This window comes from Pelophylax lessonae (genome assembly GCF_965119305.1).
Source record: "Pelophylax lessonae genome assembly, chromosome: 4".
Classification (NCBI taxonomy): Eukaryota; Metazoa; Chordata; class Amphibia; order Anura; family Ranidae; genus Pelophylax; species Pelophylax lessonae.
Window position 1 is genome coordinate 165,206,359 of NC_138771.1, and position 23,048 is coordinate 165,229,406.

General features: G+C 42.3%; 1 protein-coding gene across 1 annotated transcript in view; it reads left to right on the forward strand.

The window, feature by feature from the left end:
- Nucleotides 1–3,118: 3,118 nt before the first annotated feature.
- Nucleotides 3,119–23,048, forward strand: part of UCN3 (urocortin 3) — a 56,266-nt gene continuing 36,336 nt past the window's right edge. Inside the window, exon 1 of the mRNA XM_082256967.1 lies at nt 3,119–3,237. The gene's annotated coding sequence lies outside the window, so the exon portion shown is untranslated. The remainder of the gene's footprint in view (nt 3,238–23,048) is intronic.

The window sequence follows — 23,048 nt, forward strand, 5'->3', positions numbered from 1 at the left end:
CATTATCCCTGAAACTATCTACTGATGGTTCATGCAAACAGCGCTAAGCTTATTTGTATTAAACAACCAAATAATGTTGCTTTTTTCATGTATGTGTTAGCATTTTATTTGATTAAAAGCAATGAAATGCATATACACTGTGCAAACCAGCAGGACTAAAAACTACATGCTGCGCCAATTAGGCTATTAAAAAGGCAGGAGACATTTTTAATTGGAATCTCAAAAAGCACCATTGAATGAAACCTGCCCCACCCCACACTTCATATATGGTTAACTAAAGCTTTTTAAGTTTTTTACTGACATAAAAAAAAGAATCATAGGCAGAGGGGTTCTAGTATAAATTAGGGTGCTAAGAAGATTGGGCTTGGGTACTTTTCTGTACTATAACTGATTTTTTATTTTTTTTAAATACGGCAGCTCACCCTAATACGGTTTAATTTCTATATGGTATGTACATTAAGAACTTTACCAGTAGACAGATCCAAAAATATTTGGGTTACATTTGGATGCTAGAGGAAACATCCCATAGCAAACCAGACCTATTAATAAACTCAAGGTATATATGTTGTACTCTGTACCTGCATGTCCAGGCATATAGTAATTATCACAAAGATACGATATGGCTGTCCACATGATTGATGCAGTGACAAGTGCACTGACCCTTTGGTATATCAGCACCAATGCATCTTTTAAGACTGGCTTACCAGCTCACTTTGGCCCCATATGCACAGTAGCAAAATGAGATTCCTTTATGTAAAGTCTTGAGAAAATCTTGGTCGTGACTCACAAGCATGTGTATGGTATATACTGTAGTAAGAAGACTTTAATGCAACTGTGACACTCAGCTAGTGCATCAAGGCACATGGTCTAAATGATGCACTTTCTTAAAATGTTTTGTTAAAATCACATTTTATAATGCATTTTTTAAACAAAATCCTTTATATAAAAGTGTGCTTTTGTAAAAGTGTTGTTTTTTTCCGTTTTGTGCAACCGTATTGTATTGTAGATTGTCATTTCTTTGCAACTCCTTTATGTAGGTATTGGATTTAGGGCTCTGTATATGAGAGCATGGACAAGTGTACACCCATCAAGGCTCCTGCGGTCATGTAATTGAAGGGAGCCCCCTCTGATTTTCAGTTTACATTCCCTACTCTGTTTGTCAGAGGAATATGTTGTTCAAGCACGTGCAATTGGAGCAATTGGCAGGAAGCCATACCCAAGCTATAACAAGTTCCGTCAGTGATAACGCTACATAGACAATAGGAAAGCCATTCTGTCTATTCCACTGACAAGTATAGTAAGTGAAATACAGCCTATCGTAAAAGAGGACAGAGCAAGTCCTTGTATGTGTCTACTGCAATCATTACTATACATGGAAGCTAAAACAGTTTGCTGAACTCACTACAAATCAAGTTTGCCATGATTGTGCAAACTGGCACTCTGATAGGGACACCTGATGAAAGAAGGGTACTCTGATTGGGACACCTGATGTGAGGGGCAATCCAAAAGGGACACCTGATGTAAGCTGGCAATCTGATAGGGATACCTGGTGTAAGGCGGTAATCTGATGGAGACACGTGATTTAATGGAGCACTCTGATAGGGACATATGATGTAAGGGGGACTGTCTGATTGGGGGACCTGATGTAAGAAAGGCACTCTGATGGTAATACTTGATGTAAGGGGTCAATTTTATGGGGACACCTAATGAAAGAAGGGCAGTCTGATGGAGACACCTAATTGTAATGGAGCAATTTGATAGGGACACCTGATATAAGCGGGCAATCTGATGGGCACACTTGATGTAATTGGGGCAATCTGCTTTGGACACTGATGTAAGGGGGCAATATGATGGGGATACCTGATGTAAGGGGGCAATCTGATGGGGAGCCTTGATGTAATGGGGCTCTCTGATTGGGACACCTGATGTAAGGGGGCTCTCTGATGGGGACACCTGATATAAGGGGGGCAATCTCATAGGGATACCTGATGTAAGGCGGTAATCTGATGGAGACACATGATTTAATAGAGCACTCTGATAGGGACATGTGATGTGAGGGGGACTATCCGATTAGGAGACCTGATGTAACAAAGGCACTCTGATGGTAATACGTGATGTAAGGGGTCAATTTTATGGGAACACCTGATGAAAGAAGGGCAACCTGATGGAGACACCTAATTGTAATGGAGCAATTCGATAGGGACACCTGATATAAGGGAGCAATCTGATGGGGACACTTTATGTAATTGGGGAAATCTGTTTTGGACACTGATGTAAGGGGGCAATCTGATGGGGATACCTGAAGTAAGGGGGCAATCTGATGGGGAGCCTTGATGTAAGGGGGCAATCCGATGGGGATACCTGATGTAAGGGGGCAATCTGATGGGGAGCCTTGATGTAAGGGGGCTCTCTGCTTGGGAAACCTGATGTAAGGGGGCTCTCTGATTGGTATACCTGATGTAAGGGGGCTCTCTGATTGGGATACCTGATGTAAGGGGGCTCTCTGATGGGGACACCTGATGTAAGGGGGCAATCTGAAGGGGACTTCTGATGTAAAGGGGCAATCTGATGGGGACACCTGATGTAAGAGGACATTGTGAAAATTGGCAATATATATTACTGAAATGCTATGGAAAATGCTTATTTTTTTGATTGACATAAAATGACTACATAAATACTAGGATCTGAGTCAAGACATTTTGGACCTCACATGAAAGAACATGTTACTGACCGGACCTTTGCATTTTCCCTGGACTATTTTAGAGCAAATATATACATATATAACCATTTTAGTTTGTTGTCAATATCTGATAAATATTTTGTTTAAGATTACTATGTCATAGCACAGATTATATCCAGTGTGTTCTATTATATATCTACATAAAGTTAATGGTTCAAAGTGCTTAGCGAAGTACTACAAATTATACCAGTACAATATGAATGAATGAAATAAAGGAGTGACCACAAGGGTAACATTTGCTTACTATTCCATAATAAAATCTTGTCTTTGTCCATAAGTTATTGGAGAAATTGTTATCATTGCTTTTCTATCTACACAGGAGAGGGGAGCGTTACCATAGAGAAAATATCAGAGCCCCTTCCTTAAGAGTGAGGAGGGGGAAGAGTGAACGAGAGAGGGGGAGCAGACTTTCAAGTCAGAGGCAGCTGCCTGATGAATCTCTTTATCCTGAGAGGCAGAGAGAAGGGAGCGTCACTCATCAGCACTGCCACATTCAGGTGAGTACATAGTACTGCTGACACTTTCACTACAAGTCAGGCAATGTGACATTTAGGAAAAGGCATGCACTGCTTCTCTCTTCAGTTTATTCCTACTTATGATCTTAGATTGTTTTTTTGTTTCACATCACTTGTTCCCCCTATAGTAAAAGTAGAAGAATTGAGCAGAATAACATCTTTCTGATGACAGGTGTTATACTTGTGATAAGCGCAGGGAGCAAAGGAATGGAGGGAGTTGTAACTTGAATTGTCTGTTGTTAACAGTGGAAAACCACAGTGATTCCAAGTTGATCATTTGCAAGATTTATATATTTTTATATGTTGCAGAACAAATGTTTTTTACAATTATATATATATATATATATATATATATATATATATATCACACAGACATTTTGCACCTTGTAAACTTATTAAAGTTTACCTTGACACTAGTTTTGGATGAGAATGGACAATTTAAATATGTATATCTATATATATATAGATATATATCTATATATCTATATAGATAGATAGATAGAGATATATATATATATATATAGATATATACAGTGTAATGAAATGTATTATATGTATTTTGTCTTCTTGAATAGGATGCTATAAGGAGTTATAAAGTTATAAGTTATAAATGCTATTAGGAGTTTAAATGTCTTTCATTTAAAGGCACACATGTTATACTCTAACACATAGCTTTCTAACTGAATTAAATAGTATAGAATCTAACTTTTAGATACACCTTCTAAAAAACATAATGCTAGGCTTATGATAATAAAAAAAAATAGTTATTATAGACACAGTCCAGTGAAGTGTTAACAATCATGTAGACTATCTGAAGTTGTGAAGCTGAATGGGAACTACATTTTCAGCCTTCCTATATCATTACCCTTGTTGATTAGGGAAAGTACGCTGTGTGTGTCATTGGTCATAATTTATCAGAGTAGAAACGCTTCAAATGGTGTGCAATTAGAAACTCCCTGTAGACTCATATTTATGTATGTAAATACAGAATAGAAATATACAGACAAATCCATAAGACACTTCTGTCTGACTTCTCAGAGACGAGCATACAATAGCTACAAACAATCAGCACTTCATAGGAAAAAAATAGTTTTATTTATTTTTTCACATCAGCAGGACATTTGTTATAGCAAAATTCAGCTATCAGATATAGCACTAACAAGTGCTACAACCAATTTTTTGTTTTCCCAATTGTATTGAGATACTAGAATGCATACATAGTCAATGCAAGGGATAATGATGGCATGCAAACTGCTGTAGCTTAAGAATCATGAAGTCTGATTGGCTGCCATAAATGACTGCATTGTATGCATTGTTTTATGTTTTTTTTTTTTTTATTATTATTTTGCAAACACAAAACAGATGATTTGGTGCCAATAACTGTAGTTAGATCATCTCAAATCAGTCATTATTCTTTGATTTATATACTGCCAGTATTTTCCATAGTGTTGTACTAAGTAATCACTTAAAAGTAAGGCATAAAACAATGCCATAACTGTTTATGGAGCAGCAGGTGTAGGAGCATTGCACAAAAGAATTTACAATTTTATTATATAAATGAAACAAAAACCACTTAGATATTATTGCCTTGTTAAGCATTGATGATGAGATTAAAGCATGGTGCTAAATTCATAATCGTTATCATACTATCAGGTAAAATCTAATTTTAGACTGACTGACATTTAGGGCTACAAACATTCCTATGTAGTAGGCACACTATCCAGGCATGCAACACGTATGCTAACTGCTCTTGGTCTCAGAACCTGTTTTATTGGATTGTGTCATATATAATAGAAAATCATACATGGACACCAGAAAGCTGAAAACAAACACAAGAGATCACAGCTGTAAAAGGAATACATTAGAATGGATCGTAGCAATAAAGCCTTTGCATTCTTGGTAAAGATATAGGAAAATTAATCAGTTGGCTTCTGAAGATTGCTGCTCATTTGCTTTTGCTGGTTAATAGTTTACACAACCTGAAGGGGTGTGAAAATGATTATTATGAAAATTGTATATACTTTAAATTACTTAAATTAGAATGCACTATTCCATGTTCATGCAATTAATATACCTTTAATGTACTTTTTTATTTAGTACAATATATCTTAACGTATCAGCAGTATAGTATATGTTAAGGATTTGTAAATTATTAGACACATTCAACATTGTACCATTTAACAAGGAAGAGTAAGCATTTACAAACTGGCTTACAGTCAGGGCTGTGAAGCATTCCCTTTAATTACTGAGACACAAGCAATGCAGGTCTTGAAACTAAGGAAAGTTGTTAAATGTACAGGCTGGTGAAGCCCAACAAACTTTTAATGAGTGGAGAAAATACTGAATAGGGAATCATAAAATGTGATGCGATCTTCCAGCAAGTGTCATGACAATGCCAGGAGTCACTATGGAGTATACAGATCTTGGCATTAAAAGAAAACAATATTTAATATGTTTTAAGATAATGCAAAATAGTCAGTCCGCTGAACTGACCTCTAGTAGAAGCAGAAACACAATAGGGTTGATATTCTAAAGGTAAATAGGCTGTTTACTTTGCATGGGAATTTCCCCCAGTGCTTAGTGAAGGTGGTGAAGTTTCACTTTGTAAAGAATACTCAATTACTTGCAAGGAAAAAAAAAACAGCATTTTCGCTTGTACATGATTGGATGATGGAAGTTAGCAGAGCTACAACTCCTTTACTACTGCTCTGGGGAAAATTCCCTTGCAAAGAGCAACTTTCCTTGCAAAAATGAATGGTCTATTTGCCTTTAGTAAACGAAACCCAATAAATAGGGTGCATATTAACGGATTCCATACTGCATATCCTTTTCCAGCACTAAAATTATCTGTAGAAGTTGATATGTCTTTTCACAGTGAATGTGTTACAGCATATTATTGATGTAAGGCCAGTGACAGATGTGAACTAAATGCTGCAATGATAAGTTTCCTTAACTGACACATCTTTAGCAAAAAAGTTGACCTGTTTCTAGAGGTTGACAAAGACACAATGCTTACCTGCCTCCTGGGATTTGTCCAACCCTGTCCATGGTAGTCCTCTTGTAATTTGGGTGTAAATTTCTTTCTAGCAGTGTAGCATGGAGTACCCTCTGAGAGTAGTTAACCCCTTGATGCACAGCATACCTCTTCTCTTCAGTTCAGTTCTGAGATCTGTCACCTGAATGTCTAGCTCTCTTCTACACTCAAACCACTGGAGGGAGCTCAAACCCTAGCACCTCAGCAGATTTCTGGCAATCGTATAGGAGCTCTTCCAATTTTCCAACACAGGGGGCCATTTTACTAAGACTCCTATTAATTGGATGGACACCAGCTAGTGTGAAGGTCATTACCCACAATATATTCACCCCCTCAGAAATATTGGGTGGGATCCAGCCTGGTAGAGTCAGATTAGCCAGTGCCACTATAGAGCCAAGCACTCTTTACCAATGTCGCTTTTATTTCCCACACTGAAACTTCCATTAAGAGAATTTGGCCAAGCAAATAAGCGAATGTCCAGACAGGGTGCTATACTTAAAGAAAGGTGAATTATTTACCTGAAGTAAACATTGCAAAATTCAGTGCAGGCAAAAGCAATTGTGAACCATTTTTCTTCTTATGCCAGCATAACGTTAACCTATAAAACCTCAAGTGAACACAGGTTCTGGCAGATATCCTTGGGGGGGGGGCACAAACAGGAAAATGTAATAGGCATTGCTTTGCGGCAAAAAACGCTGTAAAAAATCGCGTGACTTTGAGGTTGCAAACATGTGAAAGGGGCCTTCAGTAATTAAGATATAGTGTGCCCCCTTTCAAAGCAGAGAGACCAGCATGCACCTTTTCAATGCACAGAGACCAACGTGCCCCCTTTCAATGCACAGTGACCAGCGTGCCCCCTTTCAATGCACAGTGACCAGCGTGTCCCCTTTCAATGCAGTGACCAGTGTACATGCCCCTTTCAATGCAGTGACCAGCGTACATGCCCCCTTCAATGCAGTGACCAGAGTACATGCCCCCTTCAATGCAGAGATCAGCGTACATGCCCCCAATGTAGTGACTAGCATACATGCCCCCTTGAATGCAGTGACCAGCATACCATTCCCCCAATGCAGAGATCAGCGTACATGCCCCCAATGCAGTGACCAGCGTACATGCCCCCAATGCAGTGACCAGCATACATGCCCCCAATGCAGTGACCAGCATACATGCCCCCAATGCAGAGATCAGCGTGCCTGCCCCCAATGTAGTGACCAGCATACATGCCCCCATTGCAGAGATCAGCGTGCGTGCCCCCAATGTAGTGACCACCATACATGCCCCCAATGCAGTGACCAGCATACATGCCCCCAATGCAGTGACCAGCATACATGCCCCCAATGCAGTGACCAGCATACATGCCCCCAATATAGTGACCAGCATACATGCCCCCAATGCAGAGATCAGCGTGCGTGCCCCCAATGTAGTGACCAGCATACATGCCCCCAATGCAGGGACCAGCATACATGCCCCCAATGCAGTGACCAGCATAAATGCCCCCAATGCAGAGATCAGCATGTGTGTCCCCAATGCAGTGACCAGCATACATGCCCCCAATGCAGTGACCAGCATACATGCCCCCAATGCAGTGACCAGCGTACATGCCCCCAATATAGTGACCAGCATACATGCCCCCAATGCAGTGACCAGCGCACATGCCCCCAATGTAGTGACCAGCATACATTCCCCCAATGCAGAGATCAGCGTGCGTGCCCCCAATGTAGTGACCAGCATACATTCCCCCAATGCAGAGATCAGCGTGCGTGCCCCCAATGTAGTGACCAGCATACATGCACCCAATGCAGAGATCAGCGTGTGTGCCCTCAATATAGTGACCAGCATACATGCCCCCAATGCAGAGATCAGCGTGTGTGCCCCCTTACTTACGTGGAGCAGCAGCGGCGGGCGGCTTCTGATCAGTCTCTCGGCATCGGCTTCTCCTCGGTCCCGGCGGCGCATCTCTGAGTCCTCTGCTCCCGCCTCCTCCTCGGCCAATGGCATGAAGTTTGCCTTGCGGCCAATCAGGAAGATACGCGCTTCCTGATTGGCCAGGAGGAGGATCGGTGTGACAATAGCAAATTTTAATTCGCTATTGTCACACAATGGGTGGGTTTGCACTGCTCTGCACCCCGAGTCCACTGTTTGCATCGCCCTATTAGAGCCTCTGGCTCTAATCAGGTGATGCCAAAAAAAATCCCCATTGAACTCCATGCGTCCTGGATGGGGGGGCGGCGCCCCTGCGCCCTCTGTACACCGGCCGCCACTGTTCAACATGCTTCACCCTATGAAGGATACCAGCTCTATTTCTTTCTTAATCTCCACTAGGGAGCAGATCCAATGCTCCCCCAAGGGAAGCACACGACCCAACATTCCTATCACTCACAAGATGGGTGCATATGTGCACTCCTTGTGAGGAGAGTTCTTCCTTAATGTCTCCTGCCATCCCAACCCAGCACAACCATAAATAACCCAATAACTCCACATATCAGCATTTAAATACCCCTGTGCAAACAAGAATGAGTGTCAAGGACCCCAAAATAAAGACCCTATACTCCTTAAAAACTCTGTGTTTTTACTTTCTGCCCACACAAGACCTTTGGTACTTAACAGTGTCAATATGAGATGCTGCAATTTGACAATAGGTGCAAAACATACAGGGAAGATTTATGATTTTAAATGAAGACATTTAAAACAATTTGTTTTACAAAAACAAGATTTATACGGTCAGTAAGGAGTGATAAATATATGAAAAATGAAATCCTATAAATACACTCACCCTGCGCTAAAATCAATAAGAAGGCACAAGAATAAAATCAATAATATCGACTTGACGTCAAAGCAGCTGCTATAAAGGATAAGATCAACTACAAAAAGGTGTCCGATAATATTAAGAAACAAAATAATATATTCAAACACTAGCAGCGCTAAATAAACAAACTAAGGAATAAAATCCAAAGTCCTTAAATGGGTAATTCCAGGTCATGTGGTGAGTTGGTTAAACGCAATCCTTTTATCACAGGGAGGGTGTGAGGGGTCCTGGCCGTAGCACCTGATTTCCACCACCACTTTGTGCTCCCCCCCCTATTCTTAAAACTCACCAGAGAATGGTGAATTAAGATCCTTCAAGGAATTCCACCACTCGATTCCAACATTGGACACTGGATCACTTTTGGCTGTACACTCTCCTCCGTTGCCAACAAAACATGTAAGTGAACAAGAGTGGGGCGACAATAGTGTAATTCCGCCAATAACGTTTATTAAACACTAAAACAAACCAAAAGTAGCCCCACTCCCCTCAGGATGTCTACTTACAAGAAATAATGAATAGTGAAGGCATTGAGTAAAATATAATGTAAATTCCGCTGGATCCCTCTGTACCAAACCTTGTGCAATCTGGAGAGGGCACCGGCGTAGTGTAGATGTCCTTATGCGACCGCGCACGACGGCTCTGACGCGTTTCGTCCTCCGACTTCCACAGAGAGCCCGTGTGCGCGGCGCGGTCGTAAGCTATTTATAAATGTGCCGGCAAAGGCGCACTCGCGCCAAAACCAGCGTCACCCGGAAGTAAATGCCCATTACGTACTTCCGGTAATGATCACTTCCGGCGTATAGACCCGCTCCGCCCCGCGTCACAACGCGGGACTTGCGGCACGCCGGAAATGCATCATTGATGTAAACATCCGGTCGGCTTTGATGACGATGCTGTAGGAAGATACCTCCCTATGCTGAATGTCAAATCTCGCGTCTCACAGACACGAAATTCAACACATCCCCGCTCATGGGGGGTTGTCATCTAGCCGCATCCTTATACCAAATCACAGGAAATCCAGGATCTTTGGCCTGAGGTGTTAGTTATTTAAAGACATGAATGCAAAAAATAAATTTCACTAAATGCCATTCACCTCACACAAAATATATGTCATTATTAAAATCACACATATAAAACTCATAAATAATCATAAAAAAAGAAAGTTGATTGCAAATATGTGATAGATAAGGAAAACTTTAAATCTCTAATTAAAAAACAGTTGGAATTAAATTGTCTCGTTTGTCTAAAATATAGAGTAATAAATCAAGATTAAAATTTAAAATTAAAAAATTAATAATTAAAAGTTACATGCGGATATAACATAATAAACACCAAAGGTACCTAATTTTATGGTGATCTCATACACTCCCAACAAAAGAAAGTTAATCATAAAACACTAGTCAAGTATTACTTTAAATAAATGTGCAAAGCGAGACCTCATATCAACTACTGTCATGTGTTTTTTTACTGTTCCAAGTGAATAAATATATTCTCCCAGGACATCAGTAGTTGCTTATAAAGCAGTTGATGTCTAGGTCGACATTGAGTCCATTTGGGTGCAGACTATCAGTCTGGTAGATCCAATTGGTCTCGCGTTTCGATATTTCGCGGACCATGTTGGATCCCCTCCATACTGGATCCACCTTCTCCACACCCCAAAACTTTAACATAGTGGGATCCTTGTTATGCACATTTCGAAAGTGTAGGGATAGATTATGATCTTTGAAACCATTTTTTATATTAGTAATGTGCTCCGATATCCTGACCGACAATGCACGTTTTGTCCTTCCAATGTATAATAGGTTACATGGGCATTGGATACAATACACAACGTGTGTACTGTTGCAGGTAATTAACTCTTTGATTGTAAAAGTAAGTCCATTTGATGGTGAAGAGAAACTTGTGAAGTTTCTTAGATGGGTATTGACCTGTTTACAGGACTTACATCTCCTGCATGCAAAGAAGCCTGTAGAATTGTCCCAAAACATCTTCGGTCTTACGGGGGGGTCCAACACTTTTTTGACTACCTCGTCGCCAAAAGTCGGTCCCCTCTTATATATGAAGGTTGGGCGCTCAGGTAGAAATTCTCTCAAAACTTTGTCCATACACAGAACCGGCCAATGCCTGTTGACAATCTCTTCTACTTCTCGGTATTGGGCACTATACTGTGAGATGAAACTCCATTCATGTGTTTGCGTTCTAACCTTCACCGAGTCTGTTAGACATTCATCTTGGGATAGAGTACCTATTTCTCTAATGGTGTTATCTAGTTTGCTCTCTTGATAACCTTTTTCCACAAATCTCTGCTTAAGAACTAGTGACTGTGTCCTATAATCCTCATCTAGAGTGCAATTCCTTCTAACCCGAAGGAACTGTCCCCTGGGGATATTCGATAACCATTGATGGTGATGTCCACTATGGACAGGGAGATACCCATTTCGGTCGGTGGGCTTGAAGAAAACTTGAGTCTTCAGCCCACCTTCCAAGATGGATATCTCCACATCCAAAAAGTGGACACTCTCTCGGCTCCAATTAAAGTCCAATTTTATGTTGTTCCGATTATCATTCAATTTGTCACAGAATGACTGTAGTGAGGACTCAGAACCAGCCCACAGGAAGAACAGATCGTCGATATATCTGCGATATAAGATCAGCTCTTCATGCTGGGCTGCATAAATGAACCTATCTTCCCACTCACCCATAAAGACATGTGCTAGACTTTTGTCTATCTCGAAATTACTTTTGGTTTGACCAAGTGTTTTACCAGCAGCAGAGAGGGGTTGCCATGGGGGCCAAATTCGCTCCGAGCTTGGCCAACATCTTTATGGGTGAGTGGGAAGATAGGTTCATTTATGCAGCCCAGCATGAAGAGCTGATCTTATATCGCAGATATATCGACGATCTGTTCTTCCTGTGGGCTGGTTCTGAGTCCTCACTACAGTCATTCTGTGACAAATTGAATGATAATCGGAACAACATAAAATTGGACTTTAATTGGAGCCGAGAGTGTCCACTTTTTGGATGTGGAGATATCCATCTTGGAAGGTGGGCTGAAGACTCAAGTTTTCTTCAAGCCCACCGACCGAAATGGGTATCTCCCTGTCCATAGTGGACATCACCATCAATGGTTATCGAATATCCCCAGGGGACAGTTCCTTCGGGTTAGAAGGAATTGCACTCTAGATGAGGATTATAGGACACAGTCACTAGTTCTTAAGCAGAGATTTGTGGAAAAAGGTTATCAAGAGAGCAAACTAGATAACACCATTAGAGAAATAGGTACTCTATCCCAAGATGAATGTCTAACAGACTCGGTGAAGGTTAGAACGCAAACACATGAATGGAGTTTCATCTCACAGTATAGTGCCCAATACCGAGAAGTAGAAGAGATTGTCAACAGGCATTGGCCGGTTCTGTGTATGGACAAAGTTTTGAGAGAATTTCTACCTGAGCGCCCAACCTTCATATATAAGAGGGGACCGACTTTTGGCGACGAGGTAGTCAAAAAAGTGTTGGACCCCCCCGTAAGACCGAAGATGTTTTGGGACAATTCTACAGGCTTCTTTGCATGCAGGAGATGTAAGTCCTGTAAACAGGTCAATACCCATCTAAGAAACTTCACAAGTTTCTCTTCACCATCAAATGGACTTACTTTTACAATCAAAGAGTTAATTACCTGCAACAGTACACACGTTGTGTATTGTATCCAATGCCCATGTAACCTATTATACATTGGAAGGACAAAACGTGCATTGTCGGTCAGGATATCGGAGCACATTACTAATATAAAAAATGGTTTCAAAGATCATAATCTATCCCTACACTTTCGAAATGTGCATAACAAGGATCCCACTATGTTAAAGTTTTGGGGTGTGGAGAAGGTGGATCCAGTATGGAGGGGATCCAACATGGTCCGCGAAATATCGAAACGCGAGACCAATTGGATCTACCAGACTGATAGTCTGCACCCAAATGGACTCAATGTCGACCTAGACATCAACTGCTTTATAAGCAACTACTGATGTCCTGGGAGAATATATTTATTCACTTGGAACAGTAAAAAAACACATGACAGTAGTTGATATGAGGTCTCGCTTTGCACATTTATTTAAAGTAATACTTGACTAGTGTTTTATGATTAACTTTCTTTTGTTGGGAGTGTATGAGATCACCATAAAATTAGGTACCTTTGGTGTTTATTATGTTATATCCGCATGTAACTTTTAATTATTAATTTTTTAATTTTAAATTTTAATCTTGATTTATTACTCTATATTTTAGACAAACGAGACAATTTAATTCCAACTGTTTTTTAATTAGAGATTTAAAGTTTTCCTTATCTATCACATATTTGCAATCAACTTTCTTTTTTTATGATTATTTATGAGTTTTATATGTGTGATTTTAATAATGACATATATTTTGTGTGAGGTGAATGGCATTTAGTGAAATTTATTTTTTGCATTCATGTCTTTAAATAACTAACACCTCAGGCCAAAGATCCTGGATTTCCTGTGATTTGGTATAAGGATGCGGCTAGATGACAACCCCCCATGAGCGGGGATGTGTTGAATTTCGTGTCTGTGAGACGCGAGATTTGACATTCAGCATAGGGAGGTATCTTCCTACAGCATCGTCATCAAAGCCGACCGGATGTTTACATCAATGATGCATTTCCGGCGTGCCGCAAGTCCCGCGTTGTGACGCGGGGCGGAGCGGGTCTATACGCCGGAAGTGATCATTACCGGAAGTACGTAATGGGCATTTACTTCCGGGTGACGCTGGTTTTGGCGCGAGTGCGCCTTTGCCGGCACATTTATAAATAGCTTACGACCGCGCCGCGCACACGGGCTCTCTGTGGAAGTCGGAGGACGAAACGCGTCAGAGCCGTCGTGCGCGGTCGCATAAGGACATCTACACTACGCCGGTGCCCTCTCCAGATTGCACAAGGTTTGGTACAGAGGGATCCAGCGGAATTTACATTATATTTTACTCAATGCCTTCACTATTCATTATTTCTTGTAAGTAGACATCCTGAGGGGAGTGGGGCTACTTTTGGTTTGTTTTAGTGTTTAATAAACGTTATTGGCGGAATTACACTATTGTCGCCCCACTCTTGTTCACTTACATGTTTTGTTGGCAACGGAGGAGAGTGTACAGCCAAAAGTGATCCAGTGTCCAATGTTGGAATCGAGTGGTGGAATTCCTTGAAGGATCTTAATTCACCATTCTCTGGTGAGTTTTAAGAATAGGGGGGGGAGCACAAAGTGGTGGTGGAAATCAGGTGCTACGGCCAGGACCCCTCACACCCTCCCTGTGATAAAAGGATTGCGTTTAACCAACTCACCACATGACCTGGAATTACCCATTTAAGGACTTTGGATTTTATTCCTTAGTTTGTTTATTTAGCGCTGCTAGTGTTTGAATATATTATTTTGTTTCTTAAGATTTATACGGTACTTGACTTGACAGTTTAACAAAACTTGTTTCAGATTAACTAAGTGTTGTTATAAAGGGATATGGGTAAATGAGCTAGAATGGAAAACAGAACAATGAAGGCATGCCTTTTGGGTCTCATGTCATACAATCTGATGCAATGAAAAAACTTGGAATTAAAAAGGAGATAAAAAGTAGAAAAATCTCAGATATGATTCTTTTTCTGGACATATACAGTACAAAAAGATTGTAAGCGGGCAATTCCAGGAGATTTACCAAAACTTTTCTGATAGGTGGGCAAATCCTAAACAATCCGCTGTGTTAAACCCAATGGAGATCCATGGTTACATTGTTGTAGCAAAAAATAGGTCTTTTTGACAAATAAAAACCGTGCTTTGAGCACAATTCAGTATGTGTGAGCATTTAAAGATCCAGTCAGTGCTTTGCACTTTAACCACTTGCCGACCGCCTGCCACATATAAACTGTGGCAGGATTGCTCGGCTGCGCGAATCGCCGCACCCTTAGATCACCCCAAGGTGATACCCTGCCAGTGTCATTATTACAGTAACAGTGTGTATTTTTAGCACTGAATATTGTAGTAATGTCATTGGTGCCTCTAAAAGTGTCAAAAATGTCAGTTAGGGGTCCAACCTGTCTGCTACAATGTCGCAATCCCGCTAAAAATTACAGATCGCCACCATTACTAGTAAAAAAATAAATAAATAAAAATTAAATAAATCTTTCCCCTAGTTTGTAGACGCGATAAATTTTGCACAAGCCAATCAAAATACGCTTATTGCGGGTTTTTTTTACCAAAAATATGTAGCTGAATACAAATTGGCTTACAAGGATGCAAATAAATTGATTTTTTAATTTTTTGGGGGAATTTTATATAGCAGATAGTGAAAAATATTGTTTTTTTTTTTTTTTTTCAGAATCGTCGCTCTTTTTTTGTTTATAGCCCAAAAAATAAAAATCTCAGAGGTGACAAAATACCACCAAAAAAAGCTCTATTTGTGGGAAAAAAAGGACATCCATTTTATTCAGGTACAGCGTCGCATGACCGCGGAATTGTCTGTTAAAGTAAAGCAGTGCCGAATCGCAAAAAAATGGCCTGGTTATTAAGGGTGCAAATCCTTCCAGTCCAGATCTGGTTAAAAAAAACATATATTAACCACTTTAAGACCGGAGGATTTGGCTGCTACTAATTTGGCAGGCCCTATTGTGCGATTCGGCACTGCCTGACTTTAACGTAAAATTGCGCAGTCATGCGACACTGTCCCCAAATAAAATTGTCATCCTTTTTTTCCAACAAATAGAGCTTTCTTTTGGTGGTATTTGATCACCTGTGCGATTTTTATTTTTTGCACTATAAACAAAAAAAGAGCGACAATTTTGAAAAAAAATAACAATATTTTTCACATTCTTTTATATGAAATTCTCAACAAAAAAAATGTAAAAATCAAAAAAATTTTAACATTTTAGGCCAATTTGTTTTCTGCTACATATTTTTCATAAAAAAAATATCAATAAGTGTATTTTGATTGGTTTCCGCAAAAGTTATTGCGTTTACTAACTACGGGAAAGATTAATGTCATTTTTATTGTTTTGTTTTTTTTTACTTGTAATGGCAGCGATCTGCGATTTTTTGCGGGACTGCGACATTGTGGCGGACAGATCGGACCCCTTACTGACATTTTTGACACTTTTGGGAGTACAAGTGACATTACTACAGTAATCAGTGAGTAAAATATGCACTGTTACTGTAAAAATGACACTAGCAGGGAGGGGGTTAACATTACTGGTGATCAGTGGGTTAAATGTGTCCCTAGGGGCGTGATTCTAACTGTCAGGGGGCATGGCTTGTGAAGTAATCACAGAGACATGCGATCCTATATAGAAGGATCACAAAGCCTCTGTGATCACTTCAGGGAGAATGACAGACGGCTGTGTTTACATCAGCCATCTGTCCTTCTCTCTCAGCTGCGGGAGATCGCGAGTGGCCGGTGGCCATCAGAGCTGCCGGTCACACGCACTGGCTCCCCGGCTGAGGAGCAGGGGGAGGGAGTGCGCCGGCAGCGGCGCGCACTCGCCCCCTAGATTTTTCTGAGTGAGCGACGTAGTACTATGTCGGTTTGCCCAGGAGCGGCTGCCTGCCACAGTACATCTGCGGTGGGCAGTCGTTAAGTGGTTAAAGATGATTCTGAATTGCACAGATTGGTAGTACACATAAGCCAACAAAGAGGCACACTATAAGCATAATCATACATCTGTAATGGAGCAAAACATGTTTTGGCATATATCCTTCTTAAGTATCAGTAAGCAAAACATGTAAGGTTAAAGGGTAAGTCCCGGTTCACACTAGGGCGACCTGTGAGGCGACCTGGTCGCCGCAGGTCGCCTACAATAGGGAAGCTGCGGACCCGTTCTAATAGGAGCGACACAAGTCGCTCCGACCTAGAAAAAGGGTCCGGAGCTTCTTTGGGGCGACCAGGAGGCGACCACCATAGACTTCAATGTTATGAAGTCCGTGGCGGCCACTCCGAGGTCGCGGCGCGCTGCTCGCACTGCGACCTCGGAGGTCGCAGTGCGAAGTAGCGTCGCCCCTATGTGAACGGGGCTTAACTCCACTTTCATGGGGAAAAAAATTGCAAATAAAAGAAAAAACAATATAGCGTAAACAATTGCGACACAAATCATATTGTAATTGAATGTTATTTAAATTAACTTTCCATTTCAATCTGCAGCTGTTGTAATTTTCTGAAAATGCAATGCAATATGGCTACCTGGAGCTGTTCTGTATACAGAATGTGTACTGACCACACCCCAGAAACATCATTTCCTGCTTGTGTGATTGGCTCACCAATGTTCCCAGAAGTCTGCCTAAGATACAAGTCAGATTTCAGGCATCAAAAATGTCATTTTTAGTGAGATACTTTCAATAGGAACGAGTGGCGGCCGGTGCGTTGGGGGCGCAGGGGCGCCGCCCCCTCTATCCATGCATCCGGCCCCCTAATCTGCCTGCAGGGCATCGGACGCATGGAGTTCAATTGGGCTTTTTTTTTTTTTTTAATCACCTGATTAGAGCCAGAGGCTCTAATAGGTTTCAGCAAAGGGTGGACCCGGGGCGCAGAGCAGTGCACCACGAGCCCACCCATTGTGTGACAATAGCAAATGATAATTCTCTATTGTCACACGGATCCTCCTCCTGGCCAATCAGGAAGCGGGTCCTCCCGCTTCCTGATTGGCCTGAAAGGCAAACCCCATGCCATTGGCCGCTGCCTGAGGTAAGTGCACTGGTCTCACGGGGGGGGGGGGGGGGGGCACGCTTACGCTGGTATCTCTGCATTGGAAGGGGGCACGCTGGCATCTCTGCATTGAAAGGGGGCACACTGGCATCTCTGCACTGAAAGGGGGCACGCTGGCATCTCTGCATTGAAAGGGGGCACGCTGGTATCTCTGCATTGAAAGGGGGCATGCTGGCATTTCTGCATTGAAAGAGGGCATGCTGGCATCTCTGCATTGAAGGGGGGCATGATCTCTGCATTGAAGGGGGCACGCTGGTATCTCTGCATTGAAAGGGGGCACGCTGGCATCTCTGCATTGAAAGATGGCACGCTGGCATCTCTGCATTGAAAGGGGGCACGCTGGCATCTCTGCATTGAAAGGGGCACACTGGTATCTCTGCATTGAAAGGGGGCACGCTGGCATCTCTGCATTGAAAGGAGGCACGCTGGTATCTCTGCATTGAAAGGGGGCACGCTGGCATCTCTGCATTGAAAGGGGGCACGCTAGCATCTCTGCATTGAAAGTGGGTACACTGGTATCTCTGCATTTAAAGGGGGCTCGCTGGCATCTCTGCATTGAAAGGGGGCACGCTGGCATCTCTGCATTGGAAGGGGGCACACTGGCATCTCTGCATTGAGAGGGGGCACGCTGGCATCTCTGCATTGAAAGGGAGCACGCTGGCATCTCTGCATTGAAAGGAGGCATGATCTCTGCATTGAAGGGGGCACGCTGGTATCTCTGCATTGAAGGGGGCACACTGGCATCTCTGCATTGAAAGGGGGCACGCTGGCATCTCTGCATTGAAAGGGGGCACGCTGGCTTCTCTGCATTGAAAGGGGGCACGATGATTTTTGCATTGAAGGGGGCACGCTGGTCTCTCTGCATTGAAAGGGGGCACGCTGGTCACTGCATTGAAAGGGGGTACACTGATCTCTGTGCATTGAAAGGGGGCACACTGGTATCTCTGCATTGAAGGGGGCACGCTGACATCTCTGCATTGAAAGGGGGCACGCTGGCATCTCTGCATTGAAAGAGGGCATGATGATCTCTGCATTGAAAGTGGCATGCTGGTCTCTCTGCATTAAAAGGGGGCACGCTGGTCACTGCATTGAAAGGGGGCACGCTGATCTCTGTGCATTGAAAGGGGGCACTCTGATCTCTGTGCATTGAAAGGGGGCACCCTGATCTCTGTGCATTGAAAGGGGGCACGCTGGTCTCTGTGCATTGAAAGGGGGCACACTGGTCTCTGTGCATTGGAAGGGGGCACACTGGTCTCTGTGCATTGAAAGGGGGCACGCTGGTCTCTGTGCATTGAAAGGGGGCACGCTGGTCACTGTGCATTGAAAGGGGGCACGCTGGTCACTGTGCATTGAAAGAAGCACGCTGGTCTCTGTGCATTGAAAGGGGGCACGCTATACCTTAATTACTGAATGCCCCTTTCACACTTTTGTGACCTCAAATTTTTACAGCGTTTTTTGCCGCAAAGCAATGCTTATTACATTTTTCTGTTTGCGCCCCCCAAAAAACTTTGAGCACCAGCCGCCACTGATAGGAACACGTCTAAAGAGATGCAGGCACAGCCTCTTCCCTCATTACAGCCCTGCAGCTGCACAGCTGACAGATAATTATGAAACCACTCCCATTAGACTCACTCAGCACAGAGGCACAGAGGAGCAAATAATGATTTCTCCTGAATAATAAAAGGTAGGAATCTGCAAGAAAGGTTGTTATAATCCTTGCAATGTACATAGATCACTCAGAGGGGAATATTTTTTTTCTCAACAAAAGTGGAGTTACGCTTTAAGTGTTCTAATTACACAAGCAAGCTTATGCTAACAGATTCCTTGTTGTATTAGGATTTAAAATAATGTAAAGGGAGAAACAGACCTCAATAACTTTTAAGTTAGTGTTGACAACCAGAAGCGATTTTGGTACCAGGCTGTGATGTCTGCATTGAGTGGATGGGATTGGGCAAGATCAAAAGCAATAAAGGTGTTTTAGGGTAAAGCATATTTCAGTGAATAGGCTGACCCACGGCTAAAGGAGCTGTGTCTTGAAAAGATCTACATTGGCTAGCATAGAGCTGCTCATACCAAATGAAATACTGCTGTTCTTAACAATGAAATTGTCATCTTCTTTAAAACAAACTCTTAGGAATACCGCTATCAAATTATGCATACAAGCTTTGAAATAATGACACTAAATTATATCCATATTCTTCGAAAATCATCCATACACATCTACTACTTAATGGTCCATTTTTCATGAAATTATTTCTTACCATGTTTTTCTGCTTCTTTGTAACATCATCTACAATTTACTGAACCTCTTCTTCCTCCTCCCTCCCCCCTCACCAAATGAACAGCGAACGTTAGTCTGCAGTCATGTGCACTGCTCTATGCACACTACAAATCCCATAGTCCATAGTCCCTAGTCCATCTTGGGAGCAAGCAAGAGAAGGTGGCTAAGTTCCTATATACAATGGGACCATAGAGAATGAATGTAGCCACCCTCTAACAGGAAGTTGGATCACAGCAGCAAAAAAAATGAAGATCCGGGGAAGGCTGAGAGCAATAGAAGTTACTTTTTTGAGCTATATATATATATATATATATATATATATATATGAGTTTATTGTAATATATACTAAGAAGAGAAATCCGTGCTTACACACAAAAATAAATGAATGAATAAATAGATAGAAGAGCAGCAACTATAGTGCAAGACAAACACAGTAACAAATCTAAATATCAAAAAAGTTGCTCTGTATAAGTCATTGATTCATCAATGATAATAAATGTCCAAATTAGGATATAAAAAAGTCCATAAATATGTGTTAATAAACAACACCAGTGATAATGTCTAAACAAGTGAAAAAGCCGCAACACTGATGTGCAGCTAGAAAGTACTTCTGTGAAAAAAGCTTTCATCACATTAAGTGATTCCTTCACCGAACTAAATGGCCTCCTACCAGAGAGAAATGACCTGCAAGGTGATCAACGCTTTTGGTGTCACCCAATCGGGGCCCCTAGGGTGGGGAGCGTAATACACTATATGGATCCAGAGAGTTGGTAAACACTGCATATACCTCCACGTCCACCTTCACTTGTTACGGTTAAGGTCACTCCCCATGAAAGAGATAATGAGCCTCCATAGTGTAAAACAGCTCTGACCCTGCACAGCAGCACCACTCCCTGCAGCACACACAACTCTATTCACCATGTGTAGAATATTCTGGTGGAGCTAGGCACACTATGATTTTGTCACCTATCTGATGTTCTACTGTTATGAGCTAAAGTCAGTGTTGATGGGGGAATCCCTCCTTCACCGCTATTGTGTTAGTTGGCGGGGAGGTGTGGTGAGCCTTCCACAGGACTTATTTTCTCAGAAAATAGATGGAGGAACTCAACCAGGACCCCCTAACCACCCTCCAAACTGCATCAAATTTCACTAATGGTGGGATAGTCTTTATGGGGCATCAAATACCAGGAATGCATTATGTACCGAGTGCAGAGTTTGGAGGGGGGTTACACACAGAGTGCAGAGTTCAGCCTTCTTCTACAGCTGCTTACCCCTGCATCTCCTATCCACATCTCACTTTCACCCCTCTTCAGCTCTGACCTTTGCATGCACCTTGCCCTCCACTGCCCCCATTTTCTAAAAGCTGTACCATCTTTCACATGTCTTACTTTTGTTGCTTTATTAAGCTGAAGTATCCAATTGGCTCTAGTACTTCCCTGCACACTGTAGGTGGCTCTGCCTCACTCAATTGCAGGAAGATCATCCAGTGTGGGTGTGGGCATCCGCACTGCACCCAGGGCACCTGAATATCCCTTGTCTCCACCCTGCACTCAGTGGGAGTCTCTCAGGAGATCAGATCTGTGGGAGTCGTTGGGAGACAACCTGGCACTTGTTAGCACAGAAGCTGGACTTCAGTGTTTACAAGTGATAGTAGTGAGCAGGGAGCAGAGTGCCTGGGCCAGAGGTGGTGGAACTGAGTTCCACCAAGTTCCAGTTGAAAAAAAGCCCTGACATACTGACAGAACACAATGACTATTGCTAGTGACGAAAGTATACAATATACAGCACAGCATAAGGAAATATACTATATTACCAAAAGTATTGGGGCGCTTACCTTTACACGCACATGAACTTTAATGGCATCCCAGTCTTAGTACGTAGGGTTCAATATTGAGTTGGCCCACCCTTTGCAGCTATAACAGCTTCAACTCTTCTGGAAAGCTGTCCACAAGGTATAGGAGTGTGTCTATGGGAATGTTTGACCATTCTTCCAGAAGCGCATTTGTGAGGTCAAGCACTAATGTGGACGAGAAGGCCTGGCTCGCAGCCTTTGCTCTAATTCATCACAAAGGTGTTTCTATTGGGTTGAGGTCAGGACTCTGTGCAGGCCAGTCAAGTTCCTCCCCCCCAAACTCGCTCATCCATGTCTTTTTGGACCTTGCTTTTAAAACTGGTCCAAATCATTTGGTGGAGGGGGGATTGTGATGTGGGGTTGTTATTTGTAAGGGAGTTGGGCTAGGCCCCTTAGTTCCAGTGATGGTACCTCTTAAGACATCCGCATACCAAGATATTTTGGAAAATTTCATGCTCCCAACTTTGTGGGAACAGTTTGGGGATGGCCCCTTCCTGTTCCAACATGACCGCGAACCAGTGCCCAAAGCAAGGTCTATAAAGACAGGGATGAGCGAGTTTGGGGTGGAGGAACTTGACTGGCCTGCAAAGAGTCCTGACTTCAACCTGATAGTAAACCTTTGGGATATATTAGAGGAGAGACTGCAAGCCAGGCCTTCTTGTCCACATCAGTGCCTGACCTCACAAATGCGCTTCTGGAAGAATGGTCAAACATTACCATAGACACACTTCTAAACCTTGTGGACCGCTTTCCCAGAAGAGTTTAAGCTATTATAGCTGCAAAGGGTGGGCCAACTCAATATTGAACTCTATGGAATAAGACTGGGATGCCATTAAAGTTCATGTGCGTGTAAAGGCAGGTGTTCCAATACTTTTGATAATATAGTCTATGTGTTGTGGAGTTTGTAATGGTGACAACAGTGGACCATACCTGTGTAATGTGTGCTGAAACAGACACACACACATCAGCAGTTTCTTCACTATGACTTTTTACCTGATATACAGGATTCTCTTTAGAAAAAAAAACTCAACTGTCAGGTAAATCCAATGTTGTCCTGCTGTTCCACTGCCCCAGG